Source organism: Somniosus microcephalus, chromosome 1 (genome assembly GCF_052327205.1).
Source record: "Somniosus microcephalus isolate GS21.2 chromosome 1, FLI_Smic_1.0, whole genome shotgun sequence".
Lineage (NCBI taxonomy): Eukaryota > Metazoa > Chordata > Chondrichthyes > Squaliformes > Somniosidae > Somniosus > Somniosus microcephalus.
In genome coordinates, this window is record NC_140987.1 from 53712852 (window position 1) to 53737532 (window position 24681).

General features: G+C 45.6%; 1 protein-coding gene across 2 annotated transcripts in view; it reads right to left on the reverse strand.

Moving 5' to 3' along the window:
• Positions 1 to 24681, reverse strand: part of lrp2bp (LRP2 binding protein) — a 91691-nt gene that overhangs the window by 33065 nt on the left and 33945 nt on the right. The gene's annotated exons all lie outside the window — the stretch shown is intronic.

The window sequence follows — 24681 nt, forward strand, 5'->3', positions numbered from 1 at the left end:
AAATATTTCCTGTTTCCATGAACATTGCACAGCAGGGCATTTTCCACTGTGAATGAGAGAGTGCATTATAAGGAACACAGGAACAGGATTAGGCCATTCAGCCCCTTGAGCCTGTTCTACCATTCAATTAGATCATGGCTGATCTGTATCTTAACTCCATTTACTTACCTTGATTCCGTAACCCTTAATACCCTTGCCAGCTGTGGCTGACTTGGTAGCACCCTCACCTCGGAGTCAGAAGGTTGTGGGTTCAAGTCCCACTCCAGAGACTTGAGCACAAAAATCTAGGCTGACACTCCAGTGCAGTACTGAGGGAGTGCTGCACTGTCGGAGGTGCCGTCTTTCAGATGAGACGTAAAACCGAGGCCCCGTCTGCTCTCTCAGGTGGACGTAAAAGATCCCATAGCACTATTTAGAAGAGGAGCAGGAGAGTTATCCCTGGTGTCCTGGCCAATACTTATCCTTCAATCAACATCACTAAAAATTGATTATCTGATCACTTATCACATTGCTGCTTGGGGGAGCTTGCTGTGCACAAATTGGCTGCCGCGATTCCTACATTACAACAGTGACTACACTTCAAAAGGTACTTCATTGGCTGTAAATCGCTTTGGGACGTCCGGTGGTCGTGAAAGGCGCTATATAAATGCAAGTCTTTCTAACAAAAATCTATCAATCTCAGTTTTGTAATTTTCAATTCATTTTCAACAGCCTTTTCATTTTTTGGGGGGGTGGGGGGGGGGGGGGGGGGGAGGGGGGAGAGTTCCAGATATCCATTACCGTTTGTGTGAAGAAGTGCTTCCTGACATCACCCCTCAATGGCCTAGCTCTAATTCTAAGGTTAAGTCCACTTGTTCTGGACTCCCCCACAAGAGGGAATAGTTTCTCTCTATCTACCCTATCAACTCCTTGAATCATCTTAAACATTTTCAATTAGACCACCGTTAATCTTCTATACTCAATGGAATAGAAGCCTAGTCTATGCAACCTGTCCTCAATTTAACTCTTTTAGCCCTGGTATAATTCTGGTGAATCTGCACTCCACCCCCTCCAAGGCCAATATATCCTTCGTGTGGTGCGATGCCCAGAACTGAACGCAATACTCTAAATAGGGTCGAACCAGAGCTTTATATAACTGTAACGTAACCTCCACCCCTTTGTATTCCAGTCCCCTGCATTCAGTCAAGAGTCCCAACGGCACAGAAGGCGGCCATTCGACCCATCGAGTCCGTGCCGGCTCTCTCTGTAGAGCAATCCAGTCAGTCTCATTCCCCCGCTCTATCCCCATAGCCCTGCAAGTTTATTTCCCACAAGTGCCTATCCAGTCTCCCCTTGAAAACATTGAGTGTCTCCGCTTCCATCACTTCCGTCAGCAGCGAGTTCCAGGTTCTCACCACTCGCTGCGTAAAAAAGTTTTTCCTCACATCCCCCCTGTATCTCTTGCTCAAAACCTGTGACCCCCTAGTCCTTGTACCATCAACTAGTGGGAACAGCCTTTCCCCGTCTAGCCTATCCAAACCCGTCATAATCGTGTACACCTCTATCAAATCACACCTCAACCTCCTTTGCTCTAATGAAAACAAATCCAGCTTCTCCAACCTGTCCTTGTAACTAAGATCCCCCATCCCCGGAACCATTCTGATAAACTCCTCTGCACCCTCTCAAGGGCCTTCACATCCTTCCTAAAGTGTGTTGACCAGAACTGGACGCAATACTCCAGTTGTGGCCTAACCAGCGCTTTATAAAGGTTCAGCATAACTTCTCTACTTTTGTACTCAATACCTCTATTTATGAAGCCCAAGATCCCATATGCTTTGTTAACCACTCTCTCAACATGTCCTGCCACCTTCAGGGACCTATGCACATTAACTCCCAGGTCCCTCTGTCCCTGCACACTAGATTCATAGAAAGTTACAGCACGGAAGGAGGCCATTTCAGCCCATTGTGTCCGCGCCGGCCAACAAAGAGCTATCCAGCCGAATCCCACTTCCCAGCTCTTGGTCCGTAGCCCTGCAGGTTAGAGCATCCAAAGTGCACAGCCAAGTACTTTTTAAATGTGGTTAGGGTTCCTGCCTCTACCACCCTTTCAGGCAGTGAGTTCCAGACCCCCACAACCCTCTGGGTGAAGAAATGTCCCCTCAAATCCCATCTAAACCTTCCCCCAATTACTTTAAATCTGTGCCCCCTGGTTTTTGACCCCTCTGCTAAGGGAAATAGGTCCTTTCTATCCACTTTATCTAGGCCCCTCATAATTTTATACACCTCAATAAGGTCTCCCCTCAGCCTTCTCTGTTCCAAGGAAAACAGACCTAGCCTATCTAGTCTTTCCTCATAGCTAAGATTCTCTACTCCCGGCAACACCCTTGTAAATCTCCTCTGTACCCTCTCTAGTGCAATCACATCTTTCCTGTAATGTGGTGACCAGAACTGCACGCAGTACTCTAGCTGAGGCCTAACTAGTGTTTTATACAGTTGAAGCATAACCCCACTCTTTACACTGTGCCATTAAGTGTATATTGCCTCTCCCTGTTCCTTCTGCCAAAATGCAACTCCTCACACTTCTCTGTATTAAATTCCATCTGCCACTTGTCTGCCCATTCTGCTAGCCTTTCTATGTCCTGTTGCAGTTGATTTGTATCACCTCACTGTTTGCCACACCCCCAAGTTTGGTGTCATCGGCAAATTTAGAAATTCTACTTTGTATTCCAATATCCAGGTCATTTATATATATCAAAAAAAGCAGTGGCCCCAGCACTGACCCTTGGGGTACACCACTGTCTACCATCCTTCACTCTGAAAAACAGCCATTTACCACAACTTGCTGTTTTCTGTCCTTAAGCCAATTCCTTATCCAAGCTGCCACTGACCCACCTATTCCAGGAGCCTCAATTTTGTTAACCAGCCTTCTATGTGGTACTTTGTCAAACGCCTTCCGAAAATCCATGTAGATAACATCCAGTGTATTCCCTTTGTCAATCCTCTCTGTTACTTCATCAAAAAATTCAATTAGATTAGTTGAATCTGCCTTTTACAAATCCGTGTTGGCTCTCCTTAATTAGCTTAAACCTCTTAAAGTGCCCATTAATTTTTTCCTTGATTATTGTTTCTAAAACTTTACCCACCACTGATGTTAAACTGACTGGCCTGTAGTTACCAGGATTGTCCTTACACCCTTTCTTGAACAATGGTGTCAGATTTACCACTTTCCAATCCTCAGGCACCTCCCCAGCATCTAGGGAAGATTGGAAAATTATGGCAAGCCCTTCCGTTATCTCCTCCCCCAATTCCCTTAGCAAGCCATCTGGACCAGGCGACTTATCCACTCTAAGCATACCCAGCCTTTCTAGTACATCCTGTCCATCAATTTTCACCCCTTCCATTGCTTCTACCTTTTCCACTTCTACCGATATTTTGTCAGCATCCACCTCCTTAGTAAACACCGATACAAAGTACTCATTCAGTATTCTAGCCTTGCCCTGCGCCTCTAAGCATATATCACCTTCTTTGTCTCTAATAGGCCCCACCTCACCTCTTACTACCCGCATGTTTACATGCCGGTGGAAGATTTTTGGGTTCCCTTTTATGTTACCCGCCATTCTACTCTCATATTCTCTCTTTGCCAAACTTATTTTCATCTTCACATCCCCTCTCAACTTATTGTATTTGGTCTGGTACTCCCTTGAAGAATTTACCTGACATGCATCATACATCAATTTGTTTCATCATCTTCTCTCTCTCCCTCATCATCCAAGGAGCCCTTGCTTTGGTTCCCTTACCCTTTCCTCTTGTTGGAATGTACCTAGCTTGTACTTGGAACATCTCCTCCTTAAAGATCACCCAATGTTCCGTTACAGTTTTTTCTGCCAGTCTTTGGTTCCATTTTACCCTGGTTAAATCCTTTCGCATCCCATTGAAGTTAGCCCTTTTCCAGTTTAGAAGTTCCACTCCAGATTGTTCTTTGCTCCTCTCCATTGCTAATCTAAATCTTATGATACGATGATCACTCGTACCCAAGTGTTCTCCCACAGACACTTGTTCGACCCGGCCCACCTCATTCCCCAGCAAGCCTCCTTCTTAGTTGGGCCAAGAACATATTGGTCAAGGAAATTCTCCTGAACACATTTTGGAAATTCCTCCCCCTCCTTTCCCTTTACCCTAGCATTATCCCAAATGATATTTGGGTAATTAAAGTCCCCCAATATCACCACTCTATAGCTCTTGCATATCTCTGCGATTTCCCTGCAGATTTGCTCCTCTACCTCCCTCTCACTATTTGGAGGCCTATAGAATATCACCAATAGCGTGATCATACCCTTTTTGATCCTCAACTCGAACCAAATGGATTCTGTCCTTGTCCCCTCAAGAGCATCCTCCCTTTCCAACACTACAATGTCTTCCTTAATCAGCACTGCCACCCCAACTCCCTTTTTTCCTTTGCTATCTTTTCTGAACACCTTGTACCCTTGAATATTAAGTGCCCAGTCCTCACCATTTCCATTATTGCCTCAACATCATATTGCCACACGGCTAATTGTGCTTGTAGCTCACCAACCTTATTCACCATACTTTGTGCGTTTACATACATGCATTCTTAACCCATTTTTGAATTTTTCGTAGACTTTCTTAGTCTGCTCCTATCTAATATGGTACTACTACCACCTCTAGTACTATTTTCTCTAGTACTATCCAACACACTCAGGGGGAGAAATTCAGTGGGTCGCAAGCCAACTGGTGCCCAGGCGCGGCACTGCCCACGCCTCCCGCTAAATTCCGTGGGACGTTAGTGGTGGTGCTAACCATTAGCGCTGCACCGCTGCCGATGACGTCATCAGTGTGCGCAGCGCCACGGCCGCGATATTCGTCAGCACCCCCTGATTTACCGCCAGAAGCTATGTTCAACGGGTTCAAGGGGGCCTACCTGTGGCCGGGGAGGTGCAAATTAAAGGTGAGGTGCGGGACGGACATTTTTCGGTGCCGGGCTCCTTTGCCTGCAGTCCTGATCCCCGGGGGTCCAGCTGGGCCCCAGATCGCGCTGCACAAGGCCCCTCCCCTTTAAGAAGGGGAGGAAGGCCTGCAATACCGCAGCGCGACGTGCCGCAGCGTGTGGCGCTGCGGCACGTAGCGCCACGATATTCACTCGCAGCACCCCAAGAGGGATGCGGGGCGCCTCCAGTAGCGCCGCGTTTCGCTTTGGGGCGCAACCACTCAATTTCTGGTGCGGGTGCGCGAATGTTTCCGGGGTGCTACTTTTAGTGCCCTGGCGAGGCTGGCGCCCCAAACAGGGCTATACTCAATTTCACCCCCTCACTCTTTTATGCACCTTATTCCTCTTTTCTACTCCTATATGCTGGGGCCCACCCCCCTGCCAAGCTAGTTTAAACCCTCCCCACCTGCACTAACAAACCTCCCCGTGAGAATATTGGTTCCGGCTCTGTTGTGGTGTAACCCATCCAGTTTGTACAGGTCCCACCTTCCCCAGAAACAGTCCCAATGCCTCAGGAATCTAAAGCACCTCCCTCCTGCACCATCTCTCCAGCCACGCATTCATCTGTTCTATCCTCCTATTCCTGTAATCACTAGCACGTGGCACCGGGAGTAATCTGGAGATTACTACCTTTGAGGTCCAGCTTTTTAATCTCTCTCCTAGCTCCCTAAACTCTGCCTGCAGGACCTGATCCCTCTTTCTGCCTATGTCGTTGGTACCGATATGGACAACGACCTCTGGCTGTTCACCCTCCCCCCGCAGAGTGTCCTGCAGCCGCTCAGTGACATCCTTGACCCTGGCACCAGGGAGGCAACATACCATCCTGGAGTCACGTCTACGGCCGCAGAAACGCCTGTTTGCACCCCTAACTATCGAATCCCCTACCACTATTGCTCTTCCACTCTTTTTCCTCCACCACCCCCCCCCCCCCCCCCCCCCCCCACCCTGTGCAACTGAGCCACCCGTGGAGCCGTGGACTTGACTCTGGCTGCACTCCCCAGAGGAACCATCTCCCTCATGGAAACATAGAAGATAGGAGCAGGAGTAGGCCATTCGGCCCCTCGAGCCTACTCCGCCATTCAATGTGATCATGGCTGATCATCCAAACTCAGTACCCTGTCCCTTCCTTTTCCCCATATCCCTTGATCCCTTTAGCCTTAAGAAATATATCTAACTCCTTCTTGAATATATTTAATGAATTGGCCTCAACTGCCTTCTGTGGTAGAGAATTCCACAGGTTCACCATTCTCTGGGTGAAGAAATTCCTCCGCATCTCAGTCCTAAATGGCTTACCCCTTATCCTTAGACTGTGACCCCTGGTTCTGGACTCCCCCGCCATCAGGAACATCCTTCTTGCATCTAGTCTGTCTAATCCTGTTGAAATTTTATAAGTTTCAATGAGATCCCCTCTCATTCTTCTAAACTCCAGCGACTATAAGCCCAATCGACCCAATCTCTCCTCACACGTCATTCCTGCCATCCCAGGTATCAGTCTGGTGAATCTTCGCTGCACGCCCTCCATGGCAAGAACATCCTTCCTCAGATAAGGCGACCAAAACTGCACACAATACTCAAGATGTGGTCTCATAAAGGCCCTGTACAACTGCAGCAAGACATCCTTGTTCCTGTACTTGAACCCTCTCGCTACGAAGGCCAACATACCATTTGCCTTCTTAACTGCCTGCTGCACCTGCATGCTTACCTTCAGCGACTGGTGCACAAGGACACCCAGGTCTCGTTGCACTTCCCCTTCTCCCAATCTATTGCCGTTCAGATAACAAACTGCCTTCCTGTTTTTGCCACCAAAGTGGATAACCTCGCATTTATCCACATTATACTGCATTTGCCATGCATCTGCCCAATCACCCAACCAGTCCAAATCATACTGGAATTTCTCGGCATCCTCCTCACAGCACACACACCCACCCAGCTTTGTGTCGTCTGCAAACTTGGAGATATTACATCTAGTTCCCTCGTCTAGATCATTAATATATATTGTGAATAGCTGGGGTCCTAGGGCCGATCCCTGCGGTACCCCACTAGTCACTGCCTGCCACTTGGCAAAAGACCCGTTTATTCCAACTCTTTGCTTCCTGTCTGCCAACCAGTTCTTTATCCAAGTCAGTACCTTGCCCCCAGTCCCATGTGCCTTAACTTTACACGCTAATCTCTTATGCGGGACCTTATCGAAAGCCAGCAATGTATCTACTATTTCTAGGGTCACTTCCTTAAGTACCCTAGGATGTAGATTATCAGGCCCTGGGGATTTATCAGCCTTCAATCCCGTCAATTTCCCTAACACCATTTCCCTACAAATACTCCCTCTCATTAGGCCCTATGTTCCCCGGCATCTCTGGGAGGTTATTTGTGTCCTCCTTTGTGAAGACAGAACCAAAGAATATATTTAATTGGTCTGCCATTTCTTTGTTCCCCATTATAAAATCCCCTGATTCTGACTGCAAGGGACCTACGCTTGACTTCACCAATCTTTTTCTCTTCACATATCTATAAAAGCTTTTACAGTCAGTTTTTATGTTCCCTGCAAGCTTACTCTCATCCTCTATTTTCCTCCTCTTAATTAATCCCTTTGTCCTCCTTTGCTGAATCCTAAACTGCTCCCAATCCTCAGGTTTACTGCTTTTTCTGGCCAATTTATATGTCCTCTCCTTGGATCTTATGCTATCCCTAATTTCCCTTGTTAGCCACGGTTGAGTCACCTTTTTTGTTTTATTTTTATGCCAAACAGGGATGAACAAATTCTGTAGTTCATCCATGCGATCTTTGAATGTTTGCCATTGCCTGTCACCGTCAACCCTTTGAGTGACATTCCCCAATCAGTCCTACCCAACTCGCGCCTCATACCATCGTAGTTTCCTTTATTTAAATTTAGGACCCTAGTCTCTGAGTCAACTACTTCACTCTCCATCTTAATGAAGAATTCTATCATATTATGATCGCTCCTCCTCAAGGGGCCTCGCACAAGATTGCTAATTATTCCTTTCTCATTACATAATACCCAGTCTAAGATGGCCTGATCTCTAGTTGGTTCCTCGACATATTGGTCCAGAAAACCATCCCATATACACTCCAGGAATTCCTCCTCCACAGTATTGTTACTAATTTGGTTAGCCCAATCTATATGTAGACTCTGGCTGCACTCCCCAGAGGAACCATCTCCCTCACCAGTACTTAAAACAGAACACTGGTTGGAGAGCGCGATGGTTGGAGAGGACTCCAGCACCACCTGCCTGGTCCTCCTCTTCTGTCTGGCGGTCACCCATTCCCTCTCTGCGTGCATACTCTTAAGCTGTGGGGTGACCACCTCTAGAAATGTGCTATCCACGTAACTCTCAGCCTCACGGATGCACCGCAGTGACTCCAGCCGCCGCTCAAAGCGTGGTAAATAGGGTTGGTGAGCTGCAAATAGCCACATGGGAATATGATTTTGTGGCGATAACTGAGATCTGGCTCAAAAAAGGGCAGGATTGGGTACTAAATATTCCTGGATATAAGGTGTTCAGGAAAGATAGGGAAGGAAAGAAAAGAGGTGGGGTTGCAGTGTTGATTAACATAAGAACATAAGAAATAGGAGCAGGAGTAGGCCAATCGGCCCCTCGAGCCTGCTCCACCATTCAATAAGATCATGGCTGATCTGATCCTACCCTCAAATCTTCTATCACTCTGCATCCACCCGAACCCATGTGATCTCCCGGGAGAGGCGAAAAACCAGATAAAGACCCAATGGCCAATTTGGGAGAAAAAAATCTGGGAAATTCCTCTCCGACCCATCTAGGCGATCGAAATTCTTCCAGGAGATCACTCTGTCCCTATATTTTCTACAGTACTTACCTTCTGTAAAGGCGATCTCCACCCCAGCCAGGAACAGGAATAAAACCATCTCCTGAAATCTAACAGAATTAGAACACAGTAGGAGCAGAACAAGGCTACACGGCCCCTGGGCCCACTCCACTACCCACAGGGCCATGACCATTCCGAACCCAGACTCATGTCCAATTTCCTGCCCGCTCCCCGTAACCCTTAATTCCCTTTACTTCTAGGAAACTATCTATTTCTGTTTTAAATTTATTTAATGATGTAGCTTCCGCAGCTTTCTGGGGCAGCAAATTCCACAAACCTACCACCCTCTGAGTGAAGAAGTTTCTCCTCATCTCAGTTTTGAATGAGCAGCCCCTTATTTTAAGATTATGCCCCCTAGTTCTAGTTTCACCCATCATTGGGAACATCCTCACCGCATCCACCCGATCAAGCCCCTTCACAATCTTATATGTTTCAATAAGATCGCCTCTCATTCTTCTGAACTCCAATGAGTAGAGTCCCAATCTACTCAACCTCTCCTCATATGACCACCCCCTCATCCCCGGGATTAACCGAGTGAACCTTCTTTGTACTGACTCGAGAGCAAGTATGTCTTTTCTTAAGTATGGACACCAAAACTGTATGCAGTATTCCAGGTGCGGCCTCACCAATACCTTGTACAACTGCAGCAATACCTCCCTGTTTTTATATTCCAACCCCCTAGCAATAAAAGCCAACATTCCATTGGCCTTCTTAATCACTTGCTGCACCTGCATACTAACTTTTTGAGTTTCGTGCACCAGGACCCCCAGATCCCTTTGTACTACAGTACTTTCCAGTTTCTTGCCATTAAGATAATAACTTGCTCTATGATTTTTCCTGCCAAAGTGCATAACCTCACACTTTCCAGTATTGTATTCCATCTGCCAAATCTCTGCCCATTTACTTAGCCTGTCTATGTCCCTTTGCAGGTTTTTTATGTCCTCCTCACTCACTACTTTCCGTCCCAGCTTTGTATCATCTGCAAACTTTGATATGTTACACTTGGTCCCCTCCTCCAAATCGTTAATATAGATTGTAAAGAGTTGGGGACCCAGCACTGACCCCTGCGGAACACCACTAGTTACTGGTTGCCAATCTGAGAACGAACCATTTATCCCAACTCTCTGCTTTCTGTTAGAGAGCCAATCCTCCACCCACGCCAGAATATTACCCCCAATCCCGTGATTTTTTATCTTGAGCAATAATCTTTTGTGTGGCACCTTGTCAAATGCCTTTTGGAAGTCTAAATACACTACGTCCACTGGTTCCCCTTTATCCACCCTGTATGTTACTTCCTCAAAAAACTCAAGCAAATTTGTTAAACATGACTTCCCCTTCATGAAACCATGCTGAGTTTGCCCTATTAAATTATGTTTATCCAAATGTCCCGTTACTGTCTCCTTAATAATGGACTCTAACATTTTACCAACCACAGATGTTAGGCTAACAGGTCTATAGTTTCCAGCCTTCTGCCTACTACCCTTTTTAAATAAGGGTGTTACATTAGCAGTTTTCCAATCTGCCGGGACCTTTGCTGAGTCCAGTGAGTTTTGGAAAATTATTACCAATGCATCCACAATCCCTACCGCTACTTCCCTCAAGACCCTGGGATGCAAGCCATCAGGTCCAGGGGATTTATCCGCCTTGAGTCCCATTATTTTACCAAGTACCACTTCCTTAGTGATTTTAATTGTATTTAGTTCCTCCCCCCCTAGAGCCCCCTGTTTGTCCAGTGTTGGGATATTCTTAGTGTCCTCTACTGTAAAGACTGATACAAAATAATTGTTCAGTGTTTTTGCCATCTCCATGTTTCCCACCATTAATTTCCCGGTCTCATCCTCTAAGGGACCAACATTTACTTTAGCCACCCTTTTTCTTTTTATATAACTATAGAAACTTTTACTGTCTGTTTTTATATTTTTTGCTAATTTACTTTCATAATCTATCTTCCCTTTCTTAATCAATCTTTTTGTTATTTTTTGCTGTCTTTTAAAGACTTCCCAATCTTCCATCCTCCCACTAGATTTGGCTACCTTATATGCCCTTGTTTTTAGTCGGACACTATCCTTAATTACTTTACTTAGCCACGGATGGCTATCTTTTCTTTTACACCCTTTTTTCCTCAGTGGAATATATTTTTTTTGGAAGTTGTAAAATAACTCCTTAAATGTACACCACTGGTCATGTACCGTCTTACCCTTTAATCTATTTTCCCAGTCCACTCTAATTAATTCCGCTCTCATACCTTCATAGTCTCCTTTATTCAAGCTCAGCACGCTTGTTTGAGATCCAACCTTCTCACCCTCTAATTGAATATGGAACTCAACCATGTTATGGTCACTCATTCCAAGGGGATCCTTTACTAGGACATTTTTAATTAATCCTGTCTCATTACACAGGACCAAATCTAAGGTTGCTTGCCCCCCTGGTCGGTTCAGTTACATACTGCTCAAGAAACCCATCCCTAATACACTCAATGAACTCTTCCTCAAGGCTGCTCTGCCCAATTTGATTTGTCCAGTTAATATGATAATTAAAATCCCCCATAATTATAGCTGTTCCCTTATTACAAGCCTCAACTATTTCCTGATTAATACTCCGTCCAACAGAGTTGCTGTTCGGAGGCCTATAGACTACACCCACTAGTGTTTTTTTCCCCTTATTATTCCTTATCTCCACCCAAACTGTTTCACTATCCTGCTCCTTTGACCCAATATCATTTCTCTGTATTATAGTGATTCCTTCCTTTATTAACATAGCCACCCCACCTCCTCTCCCTTCCTGCCTGTCCTTCCTGATTGTTAAATAACCTGGTATGTTTAATTCCCAGTCATGGTCACCCTGCAGCCATGTTTCTGTAATGGCCACAAGATCATACCCATATGTCATTATTTGTGCCGTTAACTCATTCATTTTGTTACGAATGCTACGTGCATTCAGATAAAGGACTTTCAAATATGTTTTGTAACACTTAGTTCCTGTTTTTTCCCTTTTTAGTACTTTACTTTTTACTCCATACCTTCTGTCCCTTCCTGACACATTCTGTTTTTTAATTCCCCCACTGCTACCTAAGTCTATGACCTTCTCTGTTGTCATTTCTATTATTTGCTCTCTAGAAACCTCCCCCCCACTAATTAGTTTAAAGCCCTCTCTACAGCCCTAGTTATATGATTCGCCAGGATTCTAGTCCCAGCACTGGCCAAGTGGAGTCCGTCCCAACAGAACAGCTCCCTCCTGTCCCAGTACTGGTGCCAGTGTCCCAAGAAGCAAAACCCATTTCTCCCACACCAGTCTTTGAGCCACGCATTTAACTCTTTAATTTTATTTATCCTAGCCAAATTCGCTCGTGGCTCAGGTAATAACCCAGAGATTATTACCCTTGAGGTTCTGTTTTTTAATTTGACCCCTAGCTGCTCATACTCTTTTAACAGAACCGTCTTCCTTGTCCTATCTACGTCGTTTGTACCAACATGGACCACGACAACTGGATCCTCCCCCTCCCACTGCAAGTTTCTTTCCAGCCCAGAAGAGATGTCCTTAACCCTGGCACCAGGCAGGCAACACAGCCTTCGGGACTCCCGCTCTTGACTGCAGAGAACCCTATCTATCCCCCTAATGATACTATCCCCTACCACTACAACATTTCTTTTTACTCCCTCCACTTGAATGGCCCCCTGTACCACGGTGCTGTGGCCAGGTTGCTCATCCTCCCTGCAGTCCCCGCTCCCGCCCTCACAGGGAGTAAGAACCTCGATCCTGCTGGACAAGAACAAGGGCTGCGTCTCCTTCAACACTACATCCTGGATCCCTGTACCTTCCTCACTCGTAGTCACACCGTCCTGTCCCTGACCACGGACTACATCTGCAGTAATTAACTTCATAGGTGTGACCATCTCCTGAAACATAGAGTCCAGGAACTTCTCCCCCTCCCTGATGTGTCGCAGTGTCCGAAGCTCGGTCTCAAGCTCCATAACATGGAAATTGAGTTCCTCTAGCAGCAAACACTTGTCGCAGATGTAATCACCGTTAGCCTCAATGGGGTTCACCGGCTCCCACATCTCGCAACAGTAACACATCACCTGCTCCATTCTATATAATTAATTTAATTTCTTATTATTAGTTATGAAGACCCTGCCCGGATATATATGATAATATCACACCACTATTCAATAGGACTTACCAACTTAAAGGTATGAAAGAGAAGAGAAGGAAGAAAACCAACCAACCAGCTGATCACCAACCTCCTCCTTGAATACTGTCTGTGGAGCCTGTTTGGTTGACTCGTCTCGCTGCTCCGCCTCCGCAGTGCTGTCTAAGCCTGGGAGTGGGGAATAAAACAGAGCAAAAAACACACCCTCACCTCCCACTTATCCGAACTCTCCCACTTAGCAAAACTCCAACAGCACTCAATGCACAAAGCACTCCGTGCACTGCACTAGCCCCTCCCCTTTTATACCCGGATTCTACTTCCTGTTTAAACTGCCCAAGAGTTTACGGCGCTGGAGAGAGAGGATGTCCTGGAGGGGGTCAAGGACAGAATCTATTTAGTTAGAGTTAAGAAACAATAGAGGTGTCATTACACCACTAGGTGTATTCCAACTAGTGGGAAGGATATAGAGGAGCAAATTTGAAGGGAAATTACAGAGAGGTGCAAGAACTATAGAGTAGTGATTATGGGGGACTTCAACTATCCTAATATAGACTAGGATAGTAATAGTGTAAATGGCAGAAAGGGGGAAGAATTTCTGAAGTGTGTTCAGGAGAACTTTCTTGATCAGTACATTTCCGGCCCAATGAGGAAGGAAGCATTGCTGGATCTGGTTCTGGGAATGAGGTGGGTCAAGTGGAGCAAGTGTCAGTAGGGGAACATTTAGGGAACAGTGATCAGAGTATCATAAGGTTTAGATTAGCTATGTAAAAGGACAGTGAGCAATGTAGAGTAAAAATACTTAATTGGAGGCAGCCAATTTCAGTGGGTTGAGAATGGATCTGGCCCAAATAAATTGGAATCAAATATTGACAGGCAAAACTGTAATTGATCAATGGACTGCCTTTAAAGAGGAGATGGTTCGGGTACAGTTGAAGTACATTCCCACGAGGGGGAAAGGTAGGGCAACCAAACTCAGAGCTTCCTGGATGACGAAAGAGAGAGTAAGATGAAGCAGGAAAAGGGGGCGTATGACAGATGTCACTTTGAGAATACAAGTGAGAACCAGGCTGAATATAAAAAGTTCAGAGGGGCAAAGAGAGAGTATGAGAATAGATTGGCAGCTAACATAAAAGGGAATCCAAAAGTCTTCTATAGACATATATAAATAGTAAACGGTGGGGTCGATTAGGGACCAAAATGGAGACCTTTGTATGAAGGCAGCGGGCATGGCTGGGGTCCTAAATGAGTACTTTGCATCTGACTTTACCAAGGAAGAAGATGCTGCCAAAGTCATAGTGAAAGATGAGGTAGTGGAGATACTGGATGGGATAAAAATTGATAAAGAGGAGGTACTAGAAAGGCTGGCTGTACTTAAAGTAGATAAGTCACCAGGACCGGATGGGATGTATTCTAGGATGCTGAGGGAAGCAAAGGTGGAAATTGCGGCGGTACTGACCATAATCTTCCAATCCTCCTTAGATACGGGGGTGGTGCCAGAGGACTGGAGAATTGCAAATGTTACACCCTGGTTCAAAAAAGGGTGTAAAGATAAACCCAGCAACTACAGGCCAGTCAGTTTAACCTCGGTAGTGAGGAAGCTTTTAGAAACAATAATCCGGGACAAATTAACGGTCACTTGGAAAAATTGTGGATTAATTATGGAAAGGTAAAGGCAAATCGTGTTTAACTAACTTGATTGAGTTCTTTGAAGAGGTGACAGAAAGGGTTGATAAGGGCAATGCGGTTGATGTGGTGTACATGGACTTCCAAATGGAGTTTGATAAAGTGCCACATAATAGACTTGCTAGTAAAGTTGAAGCCCATCGAATAAAAGGGACAGTGGCAGCATGGATACAAAATTGGCTAAGTGACAGGAAAGAGAGTAGTGGTGAACGGTTGTTTTTCAGGCTGGTGGAAGGTGTTCCCCAGTGGTCGGTATTAGGACCACTGCTTTTCTGGATATATATTAATGACTTAGGCCGCGACTTTGCCAGCACTCGGCGGACGGGATGGGTGGCGGGTCAGCTGTGAAATTTAAAATGACTGACAGCGGGTCAGGAACCCACTTTCAAAACACGCACACTGGACTTTCCCAATGTCGGGTCTGCCAGCAGTGAGCAGACCCGACAGGTAGCGGCGGGGGACTCAATTCGAATCTTTAGTGGCTTGTTTACAGCCTCTTAATGCTTTTTTTCCCCAGCTTTTTGAATTTGATATGTCGCCCTCCGGTTTCCCACTGTGCCTAGACCTCGTCTGTGAAGCTGAGATGGGAGGTCACTGGCCATTGAATCAGCTGATGAGTTGACAGCTTCAGATGTCAACTCAAAGCTCCCAGCTGATTCAGATATCTTCCCTTAAGCACTAGTATCTCTAAACTGTATTTCCACTACAGATTCAGAATTCTGCAAGTTTTTATACAAGTCTCCATCCAGTCTGATCACATTACCTCTCCCACCATTGACAAATCGCTTGTCAGCTCTACTTCATCTGCCATCTATTCCATCAGCATGGGCGCACTTTATACTCTCTCACCTTGGTCCTCAAAATCTGACCATGGTCAGCCCAAACACCAGCATCGCCAGGCACACCAGCAGCACCAACAATCACACCAACCTTCTCCGCAATCACCTAATGCTGCACAGACAGAGGGCATCAGCACCCGACCACACTGCTGCCCAGGATGGCCTCACCCTGGCCAAATTTACTTCACTTGACGCTGCGCACCCTGGCTGCCACATGATGCGCCAGGTTGGCACCACCCCACACCAACAACATAAAGCATTCAATCAATGCCCAAGCCATTCCTTTCACACTCATCACCATTGCGGGGGGTACCGTTATGTCTCATCATTCACTGAAACTCACTAAGCCACTTCCAAAGGTGCACACAAATCTGTCCAAGAAAGCAAAGTGTTGAAAATAACGATTTCAATGTTTAACAGCACATTAACAGAAACTTCAAAGGAACATTGGCTAAAACATACAGGTGCCTACCCTTGAGTGTTGTTAGTTGGTATGATTGGACTAGGATGAGGGCGAGTGTGAGGAGTGGCTAGTGAGATGGGGAAGTGATAATGTAGATAGAGAGGGATGGGTGGAGGTGCAAGGGAAGTTGGTGTGAGTAAGGATGTGCAGGAGTAGGGTAGGGAAGGCAGAGTGATGGGGATGTGATGAGTGGCACAGCAGGATGAGATTGAGTGTGGCTATGCAGTAACATTTTGTGATCTACTGAGATCATTGAAAGGTTTGCGCCACGGCAGCCTGGTCCTCCTGACGACATCCCTGCTTGTGCCCTCCTGTGCAATGTGCAACCAGGCTGTGTTGGTCTCCTGGGGAGGTGTCTTCCGCCCATTGGAAGCCAAGAGAACCTCCCTGCGTGCTGTTACTCCCTCCATAAGCATATGGAGGGAGTCATGGAAGAGCCTATGTGGCGTGCTGGTCAGTGTTTGCAGCACCTCAATGTTGTAGAACACTGACAGTACAAAGTAAATTTGTGCATGGTCCCTTTAAGGAAATCGGCTGATGACACGTCATCAAATGATGTCATCAGACCCGCTTCCTTCAATTGGCTGGGAAGCTCGCTGGGTGGGCTTAACAAGCCCAATCAGGGAAAAGTCACGTCGGAACCTGGGATGGAGACAGGAGCGGGGTCGCGACCCGCCACCGACGTCACCTGCCACGGACCCACCGAGGTAGGGAAAATCGCGGCCTAGGACTTGGGTATACAATTTCAAAATTAACAAACGACACAAAACTTGGAAGTATAGTGATCAGTGAGGAGGATAGTGATAGACTTCAAGAGGACATAGACAGGCTGGTGGAATGGGCAGACACGTGGCAGATGAAATTTAACGTAGAAAAGTGCAAAGTGATACATTTTGGTAGGAAGAACAAGGAGAGGCAATATAAACTAAAGGGTACAATTCTAAAGGGGATGCATGAACAGAGAGACCTGGGGGTATATGTGCACAAATCGTTGAAGGTGGCAGGGCAGGTTGAGAAAGTGGTTAAAAAAAGCATACGGGATCTGGGCTTCATAAATAGAGACATGGGGCTAGATTTTCCTGGAGCCGTCAGGCGGGGTTTCAGGCGTGTGGGGGGGGAAATTCCCGAATTCAGGGGTCCCGACACCATCCCGCCCAAAACCCCGCCCCACGCAACTTTCAGGGGCGACGGGTACCCGCCCCGCACTGGGACCCGCTGAAACCAAGCGGGAAGGGATTAGTGCCAATTAACTGCCTGTTAACAGGTAGTTAACAGGCAGTTTTTAGCCTAATCCCTATTTTGAGGGGTTTCATGTGGGATTCCCGACGGCTCCAAACCACGCCAGGTTAGAGCAGGCGGGCCGTCGGGTTGAAGGAGTTGGAGGGGTCGCGATGTCGGTGCTCAGGTGAGTGATGGGTGCATGAGTGCAAAGGTAAGTGTGTTTGGTGTGTCTAAAGTGTGTAAAGAACTTTTACTTACCTGTACTTACCTTAACAGCCTTTCTTCCTGTAGCCATCGGGAGCCCATCACTCAAAGCTGAACGGCTGCGATCTGTGAAAAGTGACAGCCTTCAGCTTTGAGTGCTGCTGAGATTTCTAACTGAGTCTGTGCAGAATGACTCATGTAAGAACTCCGAGTGTCAGTGTTTCACAGCTTCAAACAGCTGTGAAATACTGATATTTCATGTGTCAAGAACTCTTGACAGATGAAATTGCAGTCTGTGACGTCACCTGTTGCCGGGTGGCCCTTAATTGGCCTGCTGAGCCCGCTGGGCGGGCTCAACAAGGTCAATCAAGGGAAAATTGCGCGGATTGGCCAGACGTCGAAGTAGGCGGGTCTAAAACCCGAAAGTTGAAGTCCCGCCTTCTTCCCGACAGGTTCGGGAAAATCGACCCCATAGAGTACAAGCGCAAGGAAGTTATGATGAACTTTTATAAAACACTGGTCCGACCTCAACTGGAGTATTGTGTCCAATTCTAGGCACTGCATTTCAGGAAGGATGTGAAGGCCTGAGAGAGGGTGCAGAAAACATTTACAAGAATGGTTCCAGGGATGTGGGACTTAATTTATGTGGATAGACTGGAGAAGCTGAGGTTGTTCTCCTTAGAGCAGAGAAGGTTGAGGGGAGATTTGATAGAGGTGTTCCAAATCATGAGGGGTCTAAACAGAGTAGATAGAGAGAAACTGTTCCCATTGGCGGAAGGGTCGCGAACCAGAGGACACAGATTTAAGATGCTTGGCAGAAGAACCAAAGGCGACATGACGTAAAACTTTTTTATGCAGCGAGTGGTTAGGATCTGGAATGCACTGCCTGAGAGGCTGGTGGAGGTAGATTCAATCGTGGCTTTCAAAAGGGAATTGGATAAGTACCTGAAGAAAAGAATTTGCAGGGCGATGGGGAAAGGGCGGGGAGTGGGACTAGCTGAAATGCTCTTGCAGAGAACTGGCATGGGCTCGACGAGCCGAATGGCCTCCTTCTATACTGTAACCATTCTATGATTCTATCATGACTAAAGCATCTACAACTTCCTCACCCACATCTTTTAATATACCCTGGGATGGAAACCATCAGGTCCTGGAGATTTGTCTATCTTTAGTCTCACTGCGATTAAATTTAACACCCAAAATCAGTTGGGGGTCGAGTCAGATGTTAAAATTTTTTAAATCTGAAATCCGACCCCAACCCGCCCACTTCTGGGTTTAATGGAGGAGGGCAAGGTGCGTGCCACCAACCCACTGCCAAGAGGCGGGTTGGCAATTTAAATATTTTAATGAGGCTGCCAGCCTCTGATTTAACCTGCTTTGCAGGCTTTACAGTGACAACATTAAAAAAAAATCTTACTTTTTCTTTCTGTCTCTTTTTCTCTCTCCTTTAATCCAATCTCTTTTGACAATGAATTCACCCACCCTAATTTACTTTCCTCCTCAGTCCTTCCTCGGTTTATTTCTCAATCCTTAAATCTCATTGGTTATAGGAGAGGCACCGTTTGTCCTGTTGTTCACCAAGGTCCCAGATGCCATGTTGCCCTCATCGCACCTTTATCAGCTCGCACTGTGAAGGAATATACTATAGCCTTTTTAGAAAAATACACTATCTTATGAAAGAATTTTGGCCTTGTTGAAACAGGACAAGTTGTTGACCTTGAATAAATAACCTTATTGAAACAGAAGAATGGGATGGCTCAGAGTAGCTGACCTTTTGGGAACAACACAATGGTCAACCCTGGATATGTGATATAAATTAAACTTCGTAAAGATGGCACATAAGATAAGGAACATCTGCCCTCGTAAAGATGACACATAAAATAAGGGACACCTGCCTTTTACACCTTTTTATATGGTGAACCCAGGACACCTGGAGATGCGGCAGATTCTGGAATATTACATAGAAACATAGAAACTAGGAGCAGGAGTAGGCCATTCGGCCCTTCGAGCCTGCTCCGCCATTCAACGAGATCATGGCTGATCATAACCCTAGCACCCAGTCCCTACACCGACAGCCATCCCACCCAAGCCCTATCCCCGTAACCCCGCGTATTTAATCCCCCCCCCAACACTAAGGGCCAATTTTTTTTTTTTACAAGCTGATATGGCAGTAAAGAATTGCAGAGGTCAGCAAAAAGATGAATAGCGATAATTAACTTGCATCAGCAGCAACCTTAAAGGAAATACAACTGAAAAAGGGTATAAATATTGAAGTCTCAAATAAGATAGCAGACTTGCTTTAAGCGGACAAAGCGATTCTCGACTACAGAGGTGGCTCTGTGGTCTTCCACTCTTTGTACCTCAGGGACCAAAGGTATTTTGATAGTGATGGATATCCTGTATAGAAAACTTTAAGAACTGTAATACTGTAGTGAAGTTAAGATTTAAAAGTAAGATTCTGTTAAAAATAAGATTGTATTTGTTCTCTTTTTAGAACTGTTAACGTTGCGATTGACTGATTCACCAACTGTAAATTGCATGTTGTTTTTTTAAATAAATCTCTATATATTTTTAGAATTGTCTCACATAAGTCTTCTATATCAATAATTTGCGAACTCAATCTCTGTACACTCTTTGGAGAGTTACATTTCTGAGGGGAGTTCTCCGGACCCTCATAATATCCAGGACGTTACAGTCTAGCTAAAATTATTAAAAGCACTATCTGGAGGACGGTAACATTCTCAGGTTGTTCCTTTCCTTTAGGGAGAGATAACTGACTCTAAAGGTCCGGGCTAAGTGTCTTTAGGATTCAGCTACCTCAAACTTTAGTTGAAAGTGAACATCTGAGAAATATACCTGATCCGGGATAGCCCCAAAGGGGCTAGGACTAGTAAATATCCTTTCAGCACTTCCACCAACTTGGTGGGAAAAAAGTTTTTGAGCTGAAGGGTGCAGGAACAATCCAACTGACAAGGCACGCCAGGAAACGCCCCGCTCCAGCAAATTCTGGACCATAATCTTCTGACTTCCAGCTGAGAATCATTAATCTTTTTGTCACCAAAAAAGCACAAGGCAGAAACAATTAGAAAAATAGGACATGATGTACTACTGGCTTTTTGTTCCTTTTTATGGCTTAAGGCACACATTTGGGGCATAGAAAGAAACACTAACTACTCCATCCTCACACAGTGTCTGGGTGCAAAATTCTAATTTAGGATTTGCTTCAGAACTTATGATATTCATGTGCCTATTTATATATTCTGTGCCACCAATTCAGATGGAGATGAGGGGTGGAGACAGATCATACTTTTTTTTAAATTGTATTATTGAAAGCACCAAGTCCATCCTTCTGTCTCTGAAGCCAATGCTGAAGTCCTGTATGCGGGGATCTAATTGGGCCATTAGCTGAAGCCAGTGCAAAAGTTTTGTGAAATCTGACTGTGATAGCCATGTAAACATCAATTTCATCGCCCCATGGAATTATTCACATTAATTGGTTCCCATACTTAAACTTCTGACCCAGTCGACAAACTTCAACCCAACCGAAGCCTTGTGCAATACCCAGATCCTGCTCCCAGACCTCGAGCCTCAAGCTGCTCTGCTTCCTGGCCACAGGCAGCTCTACTCTGCTCCTCAGCTTTGGACATTCCAGAGGTCTAGTATATATATTTTTATTCCCGATTTGGTGTCATTGTACCCAATTATTATTACCATATGACTTTGAAAAGAGCTGTGCAATGTAGTACCAATGCACAGAGGCACTGAGCAGTAGAATGCAAATTCAATTCTCCACTCTGCCGATTTTACAATCATAGGAGCAACTGGGTAGTTAAAGCAGAGCAAATGGGCAGTTTTTAACCAGGTTGATCTCACATGCCTCCTAACGTTTGGCCAAGAAGGATACTGGCAAGATGGCTGGCAGCAAACCATCTTCCCTGCTTTCTTGTATAGCCTTGCTGGGGTGAGGGATCCAGCAAGAAGAGAATATCAGAGAAAATAAAGACGATGCGGGCAAGGCACAATGAATGAGGCCATCTCCTTAGTGTAATCCTAATTTACAAACAAATGTGTACTGACGTATTATAAAATTGGGCAGAGACGATACCAGCACCAGCCAGAAAACATCTGATAATGTGGCTGCAGATCATGGATGTACTCATACTCAAATCAAAGTAGAAAATAGGCCCATTGCCAGCTCTGCTTAAAATATTCTTTTTGAAGGAAAGGTAGCCAGTAATAAGTCTTCTTCAATATATACCCATATTAATGTGTTATTCACTGCATTAAACTGATGACAAAAATTGAGAGTATGATGCAAAATATGGTATGTGATAAGAAAAACAAAACTGATTATTTTAATGATTTTAGCTCCGGAAATCACTGACAGTCTCATAGCTTCTTTATTGCTATACTAGCTGGAGTACCCGGCGTTGCCGAGGGAACTGAAGAACCCTCTGCCATGTTTATAAAACTGTTTATAAAACTGCTGGGATTGAAGAACTCTTGCTAAGCACCCAGGAGGTGGTTCTTTAACTTCATTTTTTGTTAATGGGGATCGCCAGTAGCCATATACTCCAGGTTTTACAGTTTTCCTTCTATGTGAATTTGGAGGTAGCAAGCAGAATTATAATTTTGCAATGTTATCATTGACATTAATGAGAGAGAGAAGGGGAAGGAGAGAGAGAGGGGGAAGGAGAGAGAGAGAGAGGGGGAAGGAGAGAGCGAGGGAAAGAGAGAGAGAGAGAGAGAGAGAGAGGGAAGGAGAGAGAGGGGAAGGAGAGAGAGAGAGAGAGAGGGAAGGAGAGAGAGAGAGAGGGAAGGAGAAAGAGAGAGGGGGAAGGAGAGAGAGAGAGTAAAGGAGAGAGAGGGGGAAGGAGAGAGAGAGAGGGAAGGAGAGAGAGGGAAGGAGAGAGAGAGGGGGAAGGAGAGAGAGAGGGAAGGAGAGAGGGGGAAGGAGAGAGAGAGAGGGGGGAAGGAGAGAGAGAGAGGGAAGGAGAGAGGGGAAGGAGAAAGAGAGAGAGGGAAGGAGAGAGAGAGAGTAAAGGAGAGAGAGAGAGAGAGAGAGAGAGGGGGAAGGAGAGAGAGAGAGAGAGGGGGGAAGGAGAGAGAGAGAGGGGAAGGAGAGAGAGAGAGGGGGAAGGAGAGAGAGAGAGAGAGGGGGAAGGAGAGAGAGAGAGAGAGGGGGAAGGAGAGGGAGAGAGGGGAAGGAGAGAGGGGAAGGAGAGAGAGAGAGAGGGAAGGAGAAAGAGAGAGAGGGAAGGAGAGAGAGAGAGAGAGAGAGAGTAAAGGAGAGAGAGAGAGAGAGAGGGGGAAGGAGAGAGAGAGAGAGAGAGAGAGAGAGAGGGGGGAAGGAGAGAGAGAGGGAAGGAGAGAGAGAGAGAGAGAGAGAGAGAGAGAGGGAAGGAGAGAGAGAGAGAGGGAAGGAGAGAGGGAAGGAGAAAGAGAGAGAGGGAAGGAGAGAGAGAGAGAGAGTAAAGGAGAGAGAGAGAGAGAGAGAGGGGGAAGGAGAGAGAGAGGGGGGAAGGAGAGAGAGAGAGGGGGAAGGAGAGAGAGAGGGGGAAGGAGAGAGAGAGAGAGAGGGAGAAGGAGAGAGAGAGAGGGGGAAGGAGAGAGAGAGAGAGAGAGAGAGAGAGGGGGGAAGGAGAGAGAGAGAGAGAGAGAGAGAGAGGGGGGAAGGAGAGAGAGAGAGAGGGAAGGAGAGAGAGAGAGAGAGAGAGAGAGAGAGATTATTGTTATCTTATCAGTATTATTACTATTATTAGATAGCTATATGTGCATGCCTCATGAAATTTATACTAAATCATCATTTAGCATTATAGAAAATAGTGTTTCCACACTCATCCCACAAAATAGGTCCATTGTATTTCGTTTTTTTTTAAACTATATAAATGCGTTCTTTCCACATAAGCTGCTGGAATATCCAGGGCCTCCGCTCCTCAACTTTTGGGATGAAGAGTACAGACCCTGAATTCCTAAAAGCTATAAAAGACATTGATATAATTGTGTTAACAGAAACATGCTGCCAAAAGGACGTGCCGACCCACTGTCCTCCAATGTACCATGAAATCATTGTGCCCTCAGTAAAGAACACTAAAACACGCAAGGGCAGAACCTCCGGGGGAATATTGGTGTGGTATAAGGGAGAACTGGACAAACACATCTCACCGGTAAAACAGGGAAAATCACACGTATGGCTAAAACTAGATAAAAATATAGGAATATCAAAAAAAGATGTTTACTTATGTGCGATCTACATACCTCCAATAGAATCGCCATATTTCGAAGAGGAGTTATTTGATACTCTCCACATGGAAATCAGCCATTTCCAGGCCCAAGGAAAGGTGATAATATGTGGGGACCTAAATGCAAGGACCGGTTGTGAACCTGACTTCATAGACCCACAGGGAAACAACCATGTGTTTGGCCAGACCCCTTTAGATGTCACACCAGCCATCGCAAATCGGAACAACCTTGATCGTGAAATAAATAAAAGCGGTAGGGAGGTAGTGCAACTCTGCCGAGCCTTAGGCCTGTACATAGTTAACGGTAGGTTCAGAGGGGACTCCCTAGGGAGACTCACATACTCCTCAACTCTTGGGTCTAGTGTGGTGGACTATACAATCACTGACCTGGACCCCTGCGATATCAACTCATTCACTGTCAGGCAGCAATCCCCCCTCTCAGACCATAACCAAATAAATATGTACCTTAAACTTTCTGCCCAAACTACAGACACAAAAAAGGAACCCAGTAAGCTCCATAAAATAAACCAGACATACAGATGGGCCCCAGACAGTGGAGAAAAATTCATCACAGCACTAAAGTCACCTGATCTCACAAGTAAAATATCAAAATTTAAAGAAAACCCATACGAGATCACCAGAGATGGTGTAAACATGGCCATAGAGGATATAAATATGATCTTCCATGAGGCAGCTGTAAAAGCCGACCTTGTGAAACAGAAGAGGAAGCGTCACAAAAGACAAAATAAAAATAAGAAATGGTTTGACCACGAATGCAAAAATGCCAGAAAAGACCTGAGAAAAATATCAAACCAAAAGCATCGCCATCCAAACAATCCGGACCTACGTACTAGATACAATGAAACCCTCAAAAGATATAAACACACCATTAGGAACAAAACACAAAACTATACCCACAAAATACTCGAAGAAATTGAAAACTCCACCAATCCAAAACAATTCTGGGAAATGTGGAATAACCTGAGTACAACACAATTGCAAGCATTACCAATCCAAGATGGCGACATCTGGAGAAC